The 20307-nt window shown below is 34.0% G+C and overlaps 1 pseudogene; it reads left to right on the forward strand.

The window, feature by feature from the left end:
* Positions 1-560: 560 nt before the first annotated feature.
* LOC149540557 (glutamate--tRNA ligase, cytoplasmic-like) overlaps positions 561-20307 on the forward strand; it is a 56469-nt pseudogene continuing 36722 nt past the window's right edge.

The following is a 20307-nucleotide window of genomic DNA, read 5'->3' on the forward strand; positions in this document are numbered from 1 at the left end:
ATGCAGCTATCTTAAAAGTGATATTTCATTGCAGAAATCTTCCATGTTCTCCTCTGTCAAGTCTTGCTCCAGTAAAATCTTGATTGTAACTTTTTTTCCTTTCCATATGCCTTGAAAAACTTCCCCAAATGAGCCTGCATGCAGAAGGAATTCCACATCAAAATTCTAACACTGTAGTTTACAAGCAGAAACGCTTATCAAATCAAGGTTGATTAGTTTGAGAAAGCAACCAGGGGACTCCAAATAAAAAACTCACCTTTACATAGAATATGTTAACATTTAATTAACAATGTACTACGGTTCCACCAATGTCAAAAACCTTATGACTTCGGTTGTAACCAATCCTTAAAAAATTATATTAACACAACTCATTTAAAAGTTTTCTTATGCAACCCAAATTGGTGGATGACACACCTCGAGAGCAGATGTAGAAAGAGAGAATGGATAGAATTGAGTCCATCAATAGGAATAACTCTATGGAGCAAAATATGTGTCTGTAGAAATAAATGATTGCTGCTACTAAGAGGGGGATGCAATTTTGTCTAAGAGGTAAGCTAGATATGCAAGATGTTAACAAAATATTGCGAGATCCTATTTGTTATAGATGCAATCCTGTCTGTCATCACCATGTTAGATCTAAATACAAGATATATCCAACATATGATTTTGCATGCCCATATGTGGATAGCATTGAAGGTGTGACATATGCTCTCCATTCAATTGAGTACCATGATTGTAATGAACAATATTATAGGGTCTTAGAAGACATGGGTTTGCGGAAAGTGCATGTGTGGGATTTTAGCCATTTGAATTTTTTTTATACTCTCTAGAGCAAGCGAAAACTACAGTGGTTTGTAGATAATGAAAAAGTGGATGGTTGGGACGATCCTCACTTCCCAATAGTGCAAGGAACATTACGAAGGGGATTGACAGTAGAGGCCTTAAAGCAATTTATTCTGTCACAAGTTTAAATGTTGGACTTTTTCTTTGGAACACCTTTTTTTTCACTTAATTTTCTATAGTTTCCATACAGATTTTTATAACCTATACCAATTAAAATTATAAATCTAAGTTTTCTTTGGCACTTTTGTTTCAAGGAGCATCAAAAAATCAAAAAATCTAAATCTAATGGAGTGGGACAGACTTTGGACAATGAATAAAAAAATCATTGACCCTGTCTGTCCTAGACACACTGCTCTTTTTGAAAATTGTGTTCTTCTATGCTTAACAAATGGGCCTAAAGAACCTTTTGTCAAAATTATGGCTAGGCATAAAAAGTATGAAGGTGCTGGCAAGAAAGCAACTACTTACACAAAACACATTTGGTTGGAGAGTGCTAATGCTGCTCTTGTCTTAGAAGGTGAAGAGGTAACACTGATGGATTTGGGAAATGCCATAATAAAAAATATTGAGAAGGACTCAAAGGGTATTATTGTACAACTTCATGGCATGCTCCATCTTGAAGGATCAGTCAAAACAACAAAGCTAAAGCTGACTTGGCTACCAGAGATTTCAGAGCTTGTCAACTTGTCACTTGTTGAAGTTGAGCATTTGATTACTAAAAAGAAGGTATATTTTTCACTGACTCAAAACCTTTATGGTCAATAATGGATGAATTTATGTATGTTTCTGTACATTGTGTTGGTATTTTACATTGATGTCCAAATATGACTCTCATTGCAAGTTGTTGATATAGCTTTCAGCAGTCTGTTCGAACAAAGATGTCCAATTTGGCTCTGTGTCACATACACATTGGTAGGGGAGCTCTCATAACTATCAATGTTCTAAATTATTTTGTATGGGAAGGTATCTGCAAAACATATACCGGTGAACATTTGAGAACAAAGATGGGAAGCTATCCACAAATCAAAGAAATATCAAAGTTTAGCTAGATGGTTTAACTCAATATTGTCAGAGTATCCAGTACTTGGTCAAGTAGTTGATAAATATGTTGGTAGAAGAGGAATTGGTAAGACAAAGCTAGTAAGTCTAAAAGAAAGTGAGCCTAATGGTATCAAAAGTGAAAGCAATGAGAAAGCAAAGGAGGAAGGTTCTTTTGACATTGATCTACGGGATGTAGAAATTGGGAAAGTTTGTACTCAGTTTCCTCTTGAGTCGAGTGGATATCTTCATATTGGACATGCAAAAGCTCATTTTTTAAACCAATACTTTGCTCAAAGGTATAAAGGGTGCTTGATTATATGCTTTGATGACACAAACCCTGCTAAAGAAAGCAACGATTTTGTAGAGAACATATTGAATAACCTTGATATGCTAGGCATTAAAGGAAAAGGACCTACATACACTTCAAATTATTTTTTGCAGTTAGAAAATAATAAATACTAAACATTGACTACCCACTGACTACCCACCCACACAAAATAAGAAATATATACAGAATAGCCCTAAGAATCACTTGCCTTTTGGTTTTATAATAGCCTTGTTTTTGCTATTCAAATTGCAAAGTTTATCATCGAGGCCTAAAAATAATAAAACGGAAAAATAATTTTGGGTTGTCTACTATTGAATCCCAAATTTTTCAGCAAAATGTAATGTTTTCATATCCTTGTTTAACTACACTTAACAGAAATCCCATAGGCTATCAATTAACAGATGATCTTGAGTTCAAAATATCAATTTTGATCTGAGTTCTACCCATTCTTCTTTTTTATGATGGATGGAACTCAAGATGGGATGCTTGAATATGGAATGTTGAAAATGAAATTTGCTAATTTTATTCTTTTCACATTTTGACTGAGCTAAGATTAGTAAACTTGAATATGTGGGTGTAGCATTTAAGTAGAGTTGTTCCCAAGCTTTTACTTGTTTTGATGCATGCTATGTGGACTTGGTCCCGAGGACCAGCAATGGATTCCACCCCTTCCAATCACCATTTTTAGCTTCTCTTATTTCTCATTGGGAAGTCACCAAATAAAATGAATAATAGTGCTTAACATATGTTTTAACCATCTTGCCTCAGCTTTCAAGATGTAGAACTGTGAAAAGTTTATTAAAACATGAAATTTCAATCACTATGGTACATAATTTGCATCCAAATTTAAATTATGTGTTACTACTAGATTTGGACATCACTGATCTATAAAAGATTATATATTAAATCTTTCCTCTAACCTATTTAGGTAAAGCACTTTTCATATAATTGTACATCTCTTTTCTCAGCCACATTCTCATCAATTTCCTAACTTTTAACAAAACCATATACAAACAATAAGTTACAGAAGACGTATTATTGTGCCATTTTAATTGTATGGACCTTCATTGTCCTTGTTTTATTGTTACTTTACCTTGGGCAAGTAACAACAATAATAATTCATAATTTAATAGAAATAAATAAATTATATTAATGTTTATGAATGACCAACAGATAAATAGAAGTCTAGTCAAAAGTACAGCCAACAATGACAGCAGAAAGATGAGTGCCTAAAGTATCTCTGACTATGTTGGGAACTATAAGAAACAGATATATCAATTTCAAATGCTATCATTATAGAGAACCAATATGGATATCTGTCATCATTAAATCCATACTTTATAGTAGATCTTATTTTCATCAAATAAAATTTAAAAGAACATTTGTATTTTTAAAACAATATATTACCAGAGATTACCTGTAATCCATTATTCTAACAACTGGAGGGTCTTCGTCGCGGGATAAAATCACCTACACAGTATATAGACACCAGGTTATCATACAAGTGAATGTATGAAGTATTATTTACTATACAAAACATTTAACACTGCCACTGTATTGAATTTTGAGATATATAACAGGAAGCCTGTGAAGCAGCTTCATTCACAATGTACAGTTGATCTCCCATGGAAAGCAATAACCAGACACTCCAAGTTAAACTTACTATTACATAATTGAACAAATCTATCTAATATCTAAAGATTGTTTAAAAACTTAAAGCTGACAAAAAAATTAGAATGAGTATGGCTATTGAAAACTTGAACAAGATATAGGTATCAAGTATTTTTTAGGTCCAAGAGAAACACTCAGCCACTCATTATGCCTTCCTATTAGTTACAATAAATTTTAGAACCCTCAATAAATCCTTGATGTCCTAGATGTATATCATGGATAGTGAATATTTGGGGCTTATTTATTGTAACTTTCAATGTCATGGGTGTTGGCATAAAGTTATTTGCCATTAGTGACAACACTTTTCTCACAGTATTAACCGAGTAAAGAAGAACTCAGTGTTAACCGAGTTCAGTCGGTTAACATAGAACTCAGTGTTAACCGAGTTCAGTCGGTTAACATAGAACTTAGTATTAACCGAGTTCAGTCGGTTAACCAAGAACTCAGCATTAACCAAGTTCGGTCGGTTAAATAAGAACTCAATATTAACCGAGTAAAGACGGATGCAGTGTTAACCGAAGTTCAGACGGTTAACATAGGACTCAGTGTTAACCGAGCTCAGTCGGTAAACAAAGAAGTTTGTTCTACCGAGTTTATTTTGCTATTTGGCCGACTCAGTTAAATTTTGTCTACTTTTATTCAGCCGACCATTGCATGTAATTTTAACTTGGATGGTATATATATGTAATGTATTGTATCATTCAAAGTGAGTATGTGTGATATATGCGAAGTATATGAAGAATGTGTGCGAAAGCATGTAAGCTAAATTTTGAAGGTTTTCAGCAAAGTCAGCATTGGAGCAGAAAAGTTTTATCTGTCATATCAAGGACAATCAGAGCGTAGCGGATCTTATCAGCAATCAGTTGTATTCAGATCCACTGTTTCATTCTAACAGGTGAATCAATTTTTATAAATCCTTTAACAGGGTAGACTTAACAGTCTTTGTTTCAAATCTCCTAACAGAGTGCATACTTATGAAGTATGTTTCAAATCCTTTAACAAGGTGGATGTAACAATCCTTTATGCTCCTAACAGGGTAGATCACAAGAAGTGATCATTGTATGCCTTAACCGGCTAACTTCCTACTGCAGTAAAGAAGATTTGTGGGTTTCATCCCCACCCCAGTTTTACTTTCTATTTTGGAAGGTTTCTGGGTCACCAAAATCTCTGTGCTTATGTGTTATGAATGTTTACATACTGCAGATTAGATGATTAAATATTTTACTGGTTAATTTGAATTGATTTAAGATTTTAAGTTTACTGATTCACCCCTCCCCTCTCAGTAAACTTTTATATCTTGAATATTTCCAACAATGGGTTTACAATTTATGATAATTAAGTGATAGATCCACTAGTAGGGTGAAAACAAAAACCACATATCAATAGAGCATTGCAGAAGAACTCCAAGATAATTAGTCCAAGAATAATTAGTAATAGCAATAGATGATTTTATTTACTAATTATAATGAGAAAAAGAAAGAGATTAGGGTTATTGTGGTCCCTGATGAGCTGAGGAAGGATCGGATTCATCACACCCTAGTGGCTGGTGAAATCCCATCTTCGCTAGTGGCAGTTTTCTTGCATCCTCTATCTCCAACTCTAACCGCAATAATTTCAGTCAGAAATCCATTCTCCACAAAACTCATAAGCCTCTCGATGAACCTCAAACTCCTTTGGATGATAGATTTCTTGATATCCATAACCTCGTGATTCCATACTGTCAAGATGGGAAATCGATCATAAATGCTCTGGACAAAAATCACCACTTTGAAATCTAAAATCCATATATCCATCTACAAGTGTGAGAAAAATAACTCATTTCCATTCATCATCATTTGAACATTAATGGCCTTCATTCACATGCTAAGAGCCCCAAAATACAGTCGATCACATTCACCAATTCTTGTGCTTGTGCAGCTCCCGCATGCTCCGTGTTAAAATTATTTGATGGTTGCCACTGCTAAGTGGAAGAGGGAAGCTTATTGTCTCCAAGAGGAGTTGGATCATATCATACACTTGAATAAGGTCTTGATAAGCTGAACTCCCAATAGCGTAATCAGAAGAGAGATTTTGGCGTGGGCAAATTTGAGCTGAATAACATCCAATCTGAAACCCTTTTTTTTTCATGTTAAGCTCGTGTTGGTCAAAATGTCAACCAACACGGGCATGGATTTTTTTAAAAAGATATTTTTCTTTCATATTTTGACCAATCTAAAACATTTTAATAGATGGTCAAAAATTTAGGTCAAAAAATGGGGTCAAATGTACTAGTTGCATGGATATGCCTATACAACTTGGACATTAAATTTGGATTTAATGAGCACTGCTTTGTTACCTCTGCTCTTGCAGGAGACGTCCCCTAAATTGGAAAATTTAATGATAGGTCATGGAATGAATCATTAACCAATATTGAACAGATAATAGAAATAGTCTTTGAGGAACAAGTTGATCTCTTTCTGTTCAAGTTTTTGGAGCCAAGGATAGTAGTCCCCTCACACAAAGATACGTATAGAATGAATTGACAAATTTAAAATTCAAAGTTCAAAGCCCAAATATAAATGTCAATCACTTATTTCTCAATCCAAAGACCACTTAGAAATATAATGGCTATACCCTCGTCTTAGTTAGCCAACTTGCGCAGTTGGTGATAACAGTACATCAAAGTGGCAACAACATGTGGCGTGAATAATTTCACTTCCAATTGCTTAGGACCAGTTGCTTTACTGAATCAATTAATGCACTTGTTCTGTCTAATGTATTGATACTAATCCACAGACAAAATTTTCAAATGACTATGCAGTAAAATGAGTGCTCAAATGACAAAATGTTACAAACGATGATGTTGATAAAGACAGTTGGATGTAGTTATTGTTGTTCTAACTGCAAGATAACTGCATATAGGCTTATTTATACATGATCATGTGTAAAGCTAAGTGATTGATTACTATCACAGGTAATGTATTTCTCCCGAAGAGTTCCTATTGCACCTGAGTGTGTATAATCTTTCTTCAGATATAATAAAATAAGAAGATTTGATTTTTTTTAAGAAAATGCAATAGCCTTTGTGTGTAAAATGTTGCGAATATATAACCATTGCTTATAGTTATTCTTAATGGATTCGCTAACACTTGATAAGCTAACCATAAAGGTTAAAAGGCATCTTCTGAGAATTGAAGTTGTTTTCATTTTTTTAAGAAATTGAACTTGACTTTAAGTGTGGGATGTTGTCAATATATGAGTATTTCTTATGATTATTCTTAATGGATTTGTCAAAACTTGCTAAGCTAACCATTGAGGTTAAGTGCCATCTTCTAAGAAATAAGGTTGTTTGAATTCCATCAAAATGGTTAATATTTTCTTCAACAAAGTCTTAGAAGAGAATGTGAAGGAAGCAAATTGACCACACAATATGGTTGATATTAATTATATGTGTTATGGTATCATTTTAAATTTAAGAATATAAATGAACTACATGAATGATATTTTTGGTCCTTACCTTGGTTCATATTTTAATGATGTTATGGTTTTCAATAAGAACAGAGAGGTGCAACTGCAACAGTTTCAGAAAGGGTGGGGTGTCTGAATAGACATGTCTCATCATAGTGCACTTCACAAGATATATTACTTCTACAATTATTCATCTTTTGTATATAGTATTTTCCTTCTTTTGTTGAGTTTCTTAGTTGTCATTTTGCAAGTAAACACACAGTATCCATTACTAATAGAAAAATAAATGTGCTCCGTTATCATTTGCAATGCAGTGTGTTTAATTTACCCAAATTTCATTTACTATATATTTTGTATTTCTTTGATAAATATAAATATATATAGGTAATTCTAGAAGTATATACTCGGTGGGACTTGGAGACTCTCCTGTCCACAGTCTCTTACATTCAGTGGGATCTAAATATCCAAGGGCATTCAGTAAGGTATCTTAGACTTGGCTCCTACTCATGGCCATGATGGAATTGATTCGAGGTAAGTCTTTCGAACCCAAACTATGGTCTTCGAGCACCAATATTCAAACAGGAGTTAACAAAAAGAAAACAAACTTTGAAAAATATATTGTTAAATTCTTCCTCCCCAAAATTTAAAGGCATCTATCGGTTCATTGGAAGAAAGAGAAGTTTGAAGCTTAAAAAATGACAAACTAGGGCACGCCCACGGCTTCCACTATTACAGCAAGTCATTCTTCCTCAATACTCCACCAATCGATCTCAGATCAAAATGAAAATGGATGAATGAAGACAAGAGAAACTTACAAAGAGCATCTACCTATGTTTCATAGTGAGGACAAATCTTTCTAAGGCATTCAGAAGAGAAAAAACCATTTTTGCATGCAGCTCCCACGCGCGGGCAAATGCATAACAATGAAATAGCGAAATCCCTTTTTTAGTTTAACATTATGAAGCCCGTGTTGGTCAAAATTTCGACCAACACGGGAATGGATTTTTACAAAAAGATGTTTTTCCTTCCATATTTTGACCAATCTAAAACATTTTAATAGATGGTCAAAAATTTTGGTCGAAAAATAGGGTCAAATGTACTAGTGTATAGAGATGAGAGTATGCATTCTCATGGTAGATTTTATGAGATATTACGTGCCTCTTAATCTAATAGGTTTGATCTATCACAAAGGATATCTTGAAGACTGATATCAATTATAAAAGACTTGGCAGTCTCAAGAAGGCATGAATTTAGAGATGAGTGTATTTAGAAACTCGACCATATAAGAAGAGCTTTCAGCAACAAAAGACACAATTAAAAAATAGTGATAGTTTTCTTGGTGGGTATCAGTCAGGATCAATCTCATGGAGCATAAAAAGATGAAGTATGTATATAGTTTTGAAAATATATCAATTAAAATCTAATAAGCATCAAGTTTGTTCAAAGTATTCAGATACAAATATAATTGATGTACAATCTAATCCTCACCAAACCAAATCATTAAACTTTTGTGTGAAGATGCCTTCTATAGAAATTAACTCCTTACCAATACACAGCCAATTATCTCTTTGAGGATATGTGTGAGTATGCAAATTCTAGATGGCATGGTGATATTTCAAACAATAGTGATGGCCAAGAAGAAACCAATTTTGGTTCTAATACTATAATCGATGAAGTCCAAAAATTGTCACTTGTTTCAGAGAAATGTGGAAATGATTATAATAGAAGAAATCATTATTTGAAGAGAAGATATTCCAATCAATCAAATTATATACCATTATAATGGAAAAAATCACATACAAAATACCATTCTCATGGCTACTCATATTGAGTACATAGGATTTCAATAATATTAACTATAGAAGAACATTGTTTACATTAAAAAAAAATATTAAATATTTCACTTGGGATCAATGTATACATTACAATGTTTTACATATTGAGTTAGTTATTGGAAAAAGATTAATGATCTCTCTATATCTATATAGATAGTTAGAAAATATAATATTTTTTTGGGTTATATAAAAATCATGGCATATTTTAAAGAGTAAATGTAAGTTGTTCATTGTTAAGTGTTCTAACTAACCAATAAACTCTAAATTATATTGCTTGTTAAATATCAAATAGAAATGCCTTCCATTTATCCAGAAATTGAATGTTGAATAACATTTATTTGAGAAGCCCTACAAACAAAATAAACATTTATTTATGTAGTCCCGATGGCTAAAAAAGCCAAATGGAAGGTGTTGTGGAATGAGACATTTTGGGTTGGATCAACATGTAATAGATCACATATCTAAATTAAATACATGATGTCCACAAACTAGTTGGATACATGGAAAAATACTAGGAGGAACACAAAGTATTGTAATGTAATTGAGAAGAAACATATGAAAAATAGTATGAGATTGAGCACTAAGGGGTTATAGGAGGATTATCATGCCTAGTTCCTGGACTATGATCTATTTCCACAATGAAAATCATGAATGAAATCCCATCTAGATTTATAGTACTCACACTCTCTTCAATGTTTGCAGATTTTGCTTCAACTTTAATTCTAGAAATTGCGTGAAGAGGAGTACCCTTTTATTTAAGCTCATGAGCATCACACAAGAACAAGGAATAAAGGACACAAGACATAAGCAAGATGAGGCTAACAAGAGAAAAAAATGAGTGAAATGGATCTTCATCTCGAAGCCAATTCTTAAATAATCTCTGCCAAGAACAAAAATGTAATAGGGTATTAAACACCATAAAATTAGCAAGCAGCTTCCATATCCCCCATTTATCTTGCATACAATCTAAAATGGTAAAACCATAGAAATTCAAAATGGAGGAACTCAAGAAAAACTGAAGCAAGATAAACTATTACAATTTTCATGAGATCAACATTCCATCTCAAATCATATCTATATTTTAAAGCAATCCAGCCCCTTAGGCTAAAACAAACCCAAAGAAAAATATAAGATAAAACTAGCTTAATCATATTAAAGAAGACAAGAAGAACAAGAATATCTTGACAAAGATCCCAAATGATTGTATTAGCCTGCATATTTTATTTTATATTTTTTCTATCATAATATTAAGTATAATAAACCCTACTTCACAATTACCATAGCTTGTGCAACTAATATAGATATAAAATCTCCATGATTGAGAAATCTCTTCTAATATCTTGTTCTGTAGATCAGATTTTATGCTCAAAATAAAATAAAATTACTAAATTGTCATATTCTAGCAATCAGTAAAATAGTGTTTTTCTGTTGTTAGGTGGGTTCCTATGGGGGGAGGCTTAATCTTTATTTTTTGCGAAGAGGTAGTCCCATAGAGGATAAAAAGGTTTGCTAAGGGATTATTTGGTATCTATTCCCCAAAAATAGAAGCTCCTACATTTTACGCTTGCATATTGAAGTAGGTGAAAATGGGGTGGGGCTATAAATTGTCTCACTATCTTAGGAGTGTTATGTGCCACTTGTCAAACATGTAAATGTAGATTTTTTAAATTTTCTTAACATGTTTTAATTATGCATAGATTATAGAAGATAAAGATATGGTTTCATGGGATCATCGGCTTCCCTAAATTTGTGAGCTTAGATTATTAGTAGAACTAGAGTACAAAATTCATGGGACTGTCGGCTATAAAATATTCCTTAAAAACTTCAGCAGTTCAAGTTCTATCATTTACGAAGCCCCATTCCATCAGACCCTAGCCTCATTTATATTTAATGGAATGCCTTTGAAATTCTTCTAAATCTAACAAAATTAGGGGTTTCTATCTACTAATTCTACAATAAGTTTAGGGGAATTTCCTCCTCTAATTTCTAACCTAGAGGGTTTCATCGTCATGTTGTTTGACATCTAGTTCTTGCTCCACATGGAGTAATAATCAAAAGTTTATATTATTTTTTCATTCACCCCCTTCTTCTTGTTTAGCCTCTCTTAAATAGTTCTTTTGTCCAAAAGATCCAAATTCCTCTTGCTTGGTATAAACTTTAATTAAAAATTTGCTTTATGATAGTATTTATTTCATCTGTTATTCTATAATTTTATTTTATTTTATTTTATAATTGACATGAATGAAATTTGATTGCATTTTCTGCATGGGAGAAAACATCTTTTGTTCATATTTCTACATCCACTCTGCCCATGCTTCTAGGTCGTAGACATGGTTCTTATGGTGAGAGCAGAGCATCTGGGTTTAATGTTTGAATAGGGGACATCACATTGATTTGTGAGAGAATGCAAAAAATAAATTACATGAATATGAAGGCCTACCTTAACTTTTCCACCCCAAAATACATTATCATTTCTAGAGCTTCTTTCTCCTCTACCACTTTCATCTTCCAAAACCATCTAAAAGTGTGAAAAATTATTTCACCCTATAGAAGGAGCCTTCTCTTTTTCTTATGGATAGTGAACATATGTCACCTTTTTCCTCCTTTCCATTGCATGGTAGCCAACTATAGCAGCTTCTTAGAAAATAGATTAAAAATGCAATGTGGACATAACATTTAACTCATAATTAATGGATCAAGAAAGATTACTATTGAGGCAACAAAGTGATTGAGTTCCTTTACTCCCTTGACGCCACTTAATCTCTTGCAATATTAATATGTTTATTTTTATAGTGGGCATCCACCAAAAAAAGTAATCTACAGATAGCTATCAAAGGCTCCACCCATAATCCCATGAGGAATAGCAAACAAAGTAAACATCTTTCATGGGTAACTGCTAGTCAAAGCCATAAAAATGAAGCCTAGCTTCTCACTTGAAACACAAAGCATGAAAAGAAGAAAGGCTAGTCATGTGGGCCTGAGCTAATATTATAGAAATGTCTACAATCTCCATGTGAATGGGTAAGCTAGTCTAGCATGTAATGAACAAAAGATCTATGATGCAAGCCTTAGGGATATCTAAGGACACAAAAAACTAAATGTCACATCCTTAGTGGTGGTTCCACACAAGACAGCGTTTAAAGCAAAAAATGACAACTTTAGAGAAGGGAAAGAGCCCTAGTCTAACATATGAAGCAGAAATTGTTGTCCAGAGTGAACTTGCACAAGAACTCTAATGGTCAAGTCAGCATGTGATCCATAATAAGGAAACTATCACAACTAGTAAGCTAGAAACTATAAATGGACAAAATAAAACCTGAAAACATATACTAAATTAGAGTAAAAACATGAAAAGTTGAATGGTCATTGTTTTTGGGCTATGCAAGATTTCTTGGCTATGTGGATGCTTTTTCATCACTTTGGGTTCACCAAGCTCCTAGGAAATTAACCTATGGTTATAAGGCCCTGACCTATACTCATCTTCCTTACTAGGAGCACCTATATGCTCTTCATAATGCCTTAAAAAGGACATAAACTTGATCCCATTTTACACTTTTATATGCTCATATTTCTCTGAGACATGGGTGATAATGTTATATCTGAATGAACAACTATGTTCCCAATCACAAAACATGTAGTTGACTAGTTACCAATCAGGTTTTCAAGAATAAATTTGGAAGTGATTTAGAACACAAGCAAAAATTGAGGATCTCCTTATCTCCTCACCATTAGTTTGCTACACCTGTAATGTACAGACTCATTGTAGTGCCTCTCCCATTTGACTTTTGTAAGTCATCTTGATGGATGCAACCTTGTTGATTTTTTGTTGTGATGGGATCATGATTGTGACCCTGAGTGGTCTACATTGTTGAGGTGTTTGGATTTATGTTTCTTTATCAGTTGCTTTGATATGCTTTTGTCTGATCTTTAAGATTTTGATGCAATTTTTGGTTCACTGAGGTTTGTGCCAGTGGTTACCAGGATTGATGTGGTATCATGAGGTTGTTTCGTGATTACCTTGAGATGTGTGTAGAGATTGCACTATGTTCTATTACCATGCTACACGAGACTAGGTTCCTGTAGTAGTGGTTAGTCATGTTTTTTACTGTGTTTTCTTATGTGTTTTAAATGCCTTTTTAGTGCAGAGTAATCAATCATTATTAAATGCTTAAGTAATTAGAATGGATTGTTCTTATTGGATGATTTGGTTATGTGCTATGAACATTTACCTTGTTTTATTTTGATCTGAGAGATATCTGTTCTTATGTGATGTTTTACATTTGAGATGACATGAGGGTCAAATGTTACTCTTTGATTCCAGTATCATAGATATTAGACTACTATGTTGTTTAGTTAATCATATTGCATGATGATGCCATTTTGAGATGACATTGTGTTTTATGATGATATCTGGTTATCTGGTATTTGGATATACCTCTGATTATGTTATGTGATGGATTTAATGCTATGGTTATTTACTTCATTCTTGCATTGTTATGCTTTATGCGAACGTGAGTGATGTAAATAGATTATTTTAATATAATTAAATAATGGTTAAATTAGGTGATTTAATGCATTTATTGCTTTGACTATGTTATTATATGCAATTTCACTTGATCGTGTTGTTTAGTGTACAAGATTTATATCCCTGGTAGTGGCACATGGAGTTAGTGATTCAGCCTTTCATTTTTTACCAATGTCGTCCTTATATGGTTGACATATCTTTAATTAAATGTTTAATTTAAACCTTTCGATGATTATTAAATCCGAACTCATTGCATTATGTGATTAGACCAATAAGCATGTTTGTGCATTTAGAGGTTCGCATTGTCGCGAAAGTTGTTTAAGGAGATTTATGTGTTTTTGGATTTTCGAGCTTTTTAATTGATTTATTTTAATTTCTGGCAGCTTTTCCATAGATGAATTCCTATTTATAGGAATAACCTATTTTCATTTGGGTCGATTCGAGGTTTAACTAGATTGGTTGGTTAAATGCCCTAATCGATTATTCACCCGAAAAGTGAATAAGTATCTAAAGAGGAATTTAATTCCTCACTTCTCACTTTCAAATTAGAAAGTTGGAGAGTAAAACCCAAAAATCCTCTTCATGAGGATTTATTCTTTTGTTTGGTGTGGGAGCTACGAGCGTGGGGTCATCGCGAGGTTGGGCTCATTGGATCCAGCTCGGGGAAACTGTGGATTGTCACGATTTTCAACTACTTCTGTGAGATATTTATTTTATGGTTCAGATTCCCATTTTGCCCTTTTGGCTGTGAGGTAGGGATTTCCTATTTTATTGTTTCTGCTCTTTTTTTGCTTCTGTTTTTGGTAGCCATTTGTTTGGAGGCTGAGAACTAGTGTTCCCCTCCGTTTCTGTATGCTAGTTCTACCCGTTTGGGCGGGTATGAACATTTCCCTATTTTTTGGGATGAGGGTTTGGAATTTTACGTTGTTATGTTGGAAGTTTTCGCATACGGTGTCCGATTCCATTTATTTTTGGATTTTTGGGGTTTTTGAACCCAAAAGCCAAATGGGTTTTAATTTTGAAGTTTTCCAAATTTTTGGGGTTTTTACCTCGTTTTGTGTGCCACCCTGTTTTCTCAGATTTTCTTGGCACAATGTGGGTCATGGACCTTGATGATCCATTTGGATATCATTCATACCACTTTTTCACTTTTATGTTGCATTGGGATGCGTGTTGCATCCGTACTCTCAATGTTGTGTTCAGTTGAGTGATTTTATACTTGTTATGGTTTTTGTTGGACCTTTGCTTTTGTTTCATGAATGCTAGGATTCATGTAGAATCCATACTCTCAGATTGAGGCCGATTGAGTGAGTTCATGATGTTTGGTCTTGTTACATCATTGGGATTCGTGTAGAATCCATACTCTCAGATTGAGGCCGGTTGAATGATTTCATGATGTATGATTTTATTGGCTTTGGGATTCCTGTAGAATTCATCCTTCCCATGTTGCTTTCAGTTGGGTGTTTTCTTTGCATTGTGTTCTCATTCCTGTCCTTGTGTTATGATCTTCGTGATGGTGGTGCGCCACACACAAGTACGTGCGTGTACATTTGTTGGGTGACTTGTGAGGACCGATCTTTCGTGGATTTGCCAAAAGTTATGATCATTGGGGTTGGCATGGGAGTATGCATGCCCACGGGCACTTGTCATAGGATGAGCATGGGTAGGGTAGGGTAGCATATGGAGGGGGCTTCTACCTCACAGCCTGGTGATCATTGTGCCCAGAGGGTTGGCGAAGGAAGCTTTAATTAAGTGAAAATTAAATAAAATGTGTGAATGATAATAAAACTTAAGATAATAAAAAGGTTTGGGGTGCAAGAGCCTTTTCGTTGAGGGATGTTGAATCTGCGCAAGTCCTAGCTTGGGCTTTTTGATGCCAAGCGACTCTCCATGATGTTAGTCCCTACATAGTAGCCTATTGAGTGTCTGACCAGGACCTGTACTCCTTGCATTGTCTTAGGTTCTTGGTTCAGCCATCATACTATCTGGCTTGAGTGTTAGCCATGGATGTTGTGATTTTTGTGTGTTTGTGGTTGGATCTTTATCTCCATCAGCATGGCGGGTGTGGACCTATGGGTTCCACGTGGTTGGGAGGTGTAGCTACCTTCACCACTGCTAGGGATCGGTGTATAGAGATGATCTTTTGTCTTAGTGCGACCATTGCTGGATGTCTTCACTTGGTACTTCGAGTTCCGAAGTATGCTTTCTTGTGATTTATGCTTTCTTTGGGATGCTTGTATATCATGTTTAGATGATGTTATTTGATTGGTGCATTCCCTTATTATGATGTTTAGCATATGATTAGATGATGTGATTTGCTTTAGTAGTATATCTGTTGCTTACTATTGTTTAGCATGTGATAGGTGATGTTATCTACTGTAGAATTATCTTATGCGTTATCACTAGCATGTTAGATTTTTTTATGCTGTTATTATGCATGTTTTAGTAGTGGCGTCCCTATTACGACTGTACTGACGATTTGGTTGGTGGCTTGGGAAGTTACGCGCGGGGGATGGCTAGGATCCACGATGGTCTTATGATGCTATTGACGGTTGGGAGGAACCATGTACTTAGTTTGGTTGTTCAGTTCACTGCGATGTTTATTTTAGTGTGTTCTTGTTGTTGTAGTTTAGATGGATAGATGTTCTCCTTTTTGTGTTGTTCTTGCACTCGAGTGTTCATTTCTCAAGCCTTTGTGGATCCGGTACTCCCTAGTGTGGAGTTTCTTTGCTCTAATTTTGGTCCTTTTTGCTTATGGGAGTGTTTTCATGTTTCTATGGGCGACATTTGTTTAGCACGGTGCGACACTTTAAAAAGTATCGCACGCCCATGCAAACTATGTCGTACAACACTATAAAGTATCGCACGCCTTCTTGAGAAATATCCTACGACACTGGAAGAGTGTCGCATGCCTTCTTGAGAAATGTCATACAATGCTGAAAAGTGTCACATGCCTTCTTGAGAAATGTTGTACGAAACTAGAAGAGTGTCGCACGCCTTAAGGAGAAGTATCGCCCTCCCTTAGTAAAAAGTGTTGCACAATTTTTGTGAAAAACCTGCACGTGCCATCAGCGGGCACTTTTCTTTGTGATTCGATCTTTTTGAGAGTGGTTTTGGATACCCTTTTGGATGTTCTTCGACCCTATGCTGTTGCATTTTGAATTTTGTCAATTTCTCTTGAAATTGAGTTATCATGTTTCTGTTTTAGTCTCTTGGGGTTTAAAATATATCATTTAAGTATAAGTTTACGTATACTTAAGATATATTTTAATATATGTGACAAATCATTTGAGATAGGTTTCAAACCTCTCAGAGATAAGTTATGGATTCTAGGAAATTTCAGGGCTTCAAAAATCTAGAGTTAGCCAATTTTCAGGGCTTCAGGATTTCAGGCTTAGCCAAATTTTAGGATTCTGCATTTTACCCCAACTTGGTGTTTTGTTGATGAGTTGTCATTTCTTGTGCCCTCATCTTGTTGTGGTGGTTTTTGTCCTTTTTTTGGGTGTGTCAATTGGGTAGTGGCATTCGGAGATTCGTTGGTTGCCAGGATTGTGTTGAAGTCTTCCGTTGCGATCTTTTTGATCCCTGTATGATGTTGTCTTGTGCATTCATACTTGTAAAAAAAAAAGTATCTTGGCTTGATTTGAATCCTTGTTTCCAAGGATCTTCGGGCGAGGCATTACACTCATTGTACCCAATAGCACATCCAAGCATGTAATGTTCCCTTCTATGCTTAGGCATGTTATAACCAAAATTAAGCCATATCTAATATACTTGTGGCCTAAACTGAATGGACTAAGTTCCCTTGAATCAAATCTATGTTATTTGATTATTCAAAGTAAGGAGAGTTATAAAATTACCAACCATATTAAGAAAACTTACTATTTATGATCCTTACTATCGATACTACCTCTAACACCATTTCAGTTCAAGAAGAAGAAGATTAGGTTGTAACCAAGTTTCTTAGATATCAATCACAATAGGTTCCCTCAAAGTTTAGAGATTCAAACCATTATCCTATCTTCAGACTATGCCCTCAATGTTTTAAAGGGATGCTAACCTCTACCCTATCTTGGGAATCAATACATTGGCTGGATTTAGATAGGCATCTCCTTGGAAACACATCAGTCCCTTCCTTTTCAGGTATTAAATGGTATCAAATCTAGACATGGACACACACACATGTATATATATGAGATTATGAAAACTAACAAGTATATACTACATATATTATGAATGTATATATTAGATTATTGAAAGATATGTTATTGAACATTTAGATATACATTATATATAGATGATTCTAATTTCATGTAATATAGAAAATCTGATTTTGACAGATTGGGCAAGTCATATCCTACAATGACTTCTATTATGTTTAACTATTGTTGAAATTCTCTTCATATCCCATTTGCAAGCAATGCTTCAGAGTTTGAGTTTAATTGTGAAATCCTGTAGCATATTTTAATTTTGGATAAGTGTACAATTCAAGTAATGATTGACTCTGACATCTTGAATTTGGATGTTCTAAACTTTGAAGATGGAATTATATAACATTAGTTATGATCATATGTTGGTCATTTCAGATCAATGTAATGCATTTTCCTATGACACATGGTTCTAGAATTTTTTTGATGCCATATACAAATGGTCATTTATTTATCTTCAATTCATTTGTATTATATGGCATGGTTTCTACTTCGTGTTATGTTGTTTACTTAGTCCTCCAAAACACTTCTATGTGACTTTGGATTTATCTCACTCAATTATGGGGAGACATAGGAATGATATCAAATTTAGAACCTCAACTTAAACTTATGAGTAGTTATGAGTGTCCTAGTTCATATTTCATGCAATCTTCTAGTCGCTATGAGTGATCTAGTTCATATTTCATGCAATATATTTTTATGTGATGGTATTTAGAAGTCATCCACTATGTATTTAATTTTGAATGGTGGATTTGAAACAAAATATAGCTTATTGGTGGAGGATGGTGTGAAGAGTAATAGGATGATGACTTGTATTGTATGGAATTATATTGTTACTATTTGAATTTTTGACAACCTGCTTCTAATTCATCTAGGCGACCCTGCTTTACACATGTAGAGTGAGAATAGAAAAGACCTAGATGTCAAACACCTCTATTTTTTCATAATATATTGAGAGCTTCATAGATTTTAGCATTAAAATGAAGCATGAAATAAACAAGGAGCAATATAAATTTTGTGTGAGAAGCAGCTCAACATTATCCAACATACAAATAGATTATTTAGTAGAAATTATGCTCAAAGGTAAAGTGTTGGTAACATATGAAATATAATAATAAGAAAAGTGAAAACCAAAATAAGATGGCTGCATACCATCTATGTGATCTCCACCAATGGCAATGCTAGTTCCAGCCACCATGATCATTATCATTCCAATGATTACAACAAATAAGTATTCATATTTTCTATCAAAGGCCATTTTTGTAAAAGAAAAAGGTGTAAAATCATATCAGGTTTTGATGAATTAGTACAGTTTTTAGAGAATAGAAGATTTTGTAGAGAATAGAAATATATGAACATTTTTACCAAAAACTATTAAACTTGTTGAGCTTCTATGTTGGATCTTTCTTGTGTGAATAGAATATATTTTTACACTACACTAATTCATTTCCACATTAGACACAATGAAACATGAATGCATATTGATTCACCTTAAGTTTGGCAAGGATCTAAATTTAGACCATCCACACATATTATGACCTTTTTCTACTCTTCTAAACATGTAAAAGGTGAATAAACCTCTAAAATGAGATGTGGTCTTCATTTTCATTCATTCTACAAACACATTGAATGGAAAATGCAATGAAGAATATTAGTAAATATTTTGTAACCCAATTATGGGTTAATATTCTCATTGTTCAATTATAAAAGAAACTTAAAATGTTATCAAATGAAAGCTACCTTTAAACATTGCATACTCACACACTAATTTCTCTGCTACCATCTTTGAATAGCAATACCAATTTTGAGGACCAAAAGAGAAAGAGGAGAAATTATTTTAATAAAGTTGGAATATGGATATAAGTTTACAAATATTTCCATGGTATAAAAATACAAAGTAAATGGGTTACCTTGGTTTGGATGCAATAATGAAGGTTTCTCTAGTAGTCCTCATCAACTATGGTTTGTGGATTTCTTATGGGGTTAAGGTTGTTCAAAGAAACTATCAAATGACTACTAGAATCTAGAACACTAAGGAGGGCTATAATTACCTAATTAAAATATTCCTAAGACCAAAGACAAACATCTATTTGAAATAAGGACTATTTGTATGGTGGCTTGTGGACTGCAACACCATCTATTGTCATATGGGAGTTATGGTAGGAGAGAAGTAGATGCATTTTTAAAATTTTTAAAATAGGATAGGAACAACTTGCTAAAAAGATGGAGGCTGCCATTATCAAGATTGTGAATAATAGGATATTGAATATGCAAAAAGTGGTAAAAAAGATGACTTAGTGGGATGAGAAGATGAGAGGTAGATGGATTGGGTTTAAGATTCTTAGTATGTTAGTTTGAGCTTCACTTGGTTTTGAGAATACTTTAATATTCTCTACTTAACAAGGCCAA

This window comes from Cupressus sempervirens, chromosome 9 (genome assembly GCF_028749045.1).
Source record: "Cupressus sempervirens isolate cs-2001-9-10 chromosome 9, ASM2874904v1, whole genome shotgun sequence".
NCBI lineage: Eukaryota > Viridiplantae > Streptophyta > Pinopsida > Cupressales > Cupressaceae > Cupressus > Cupressus sempervirens.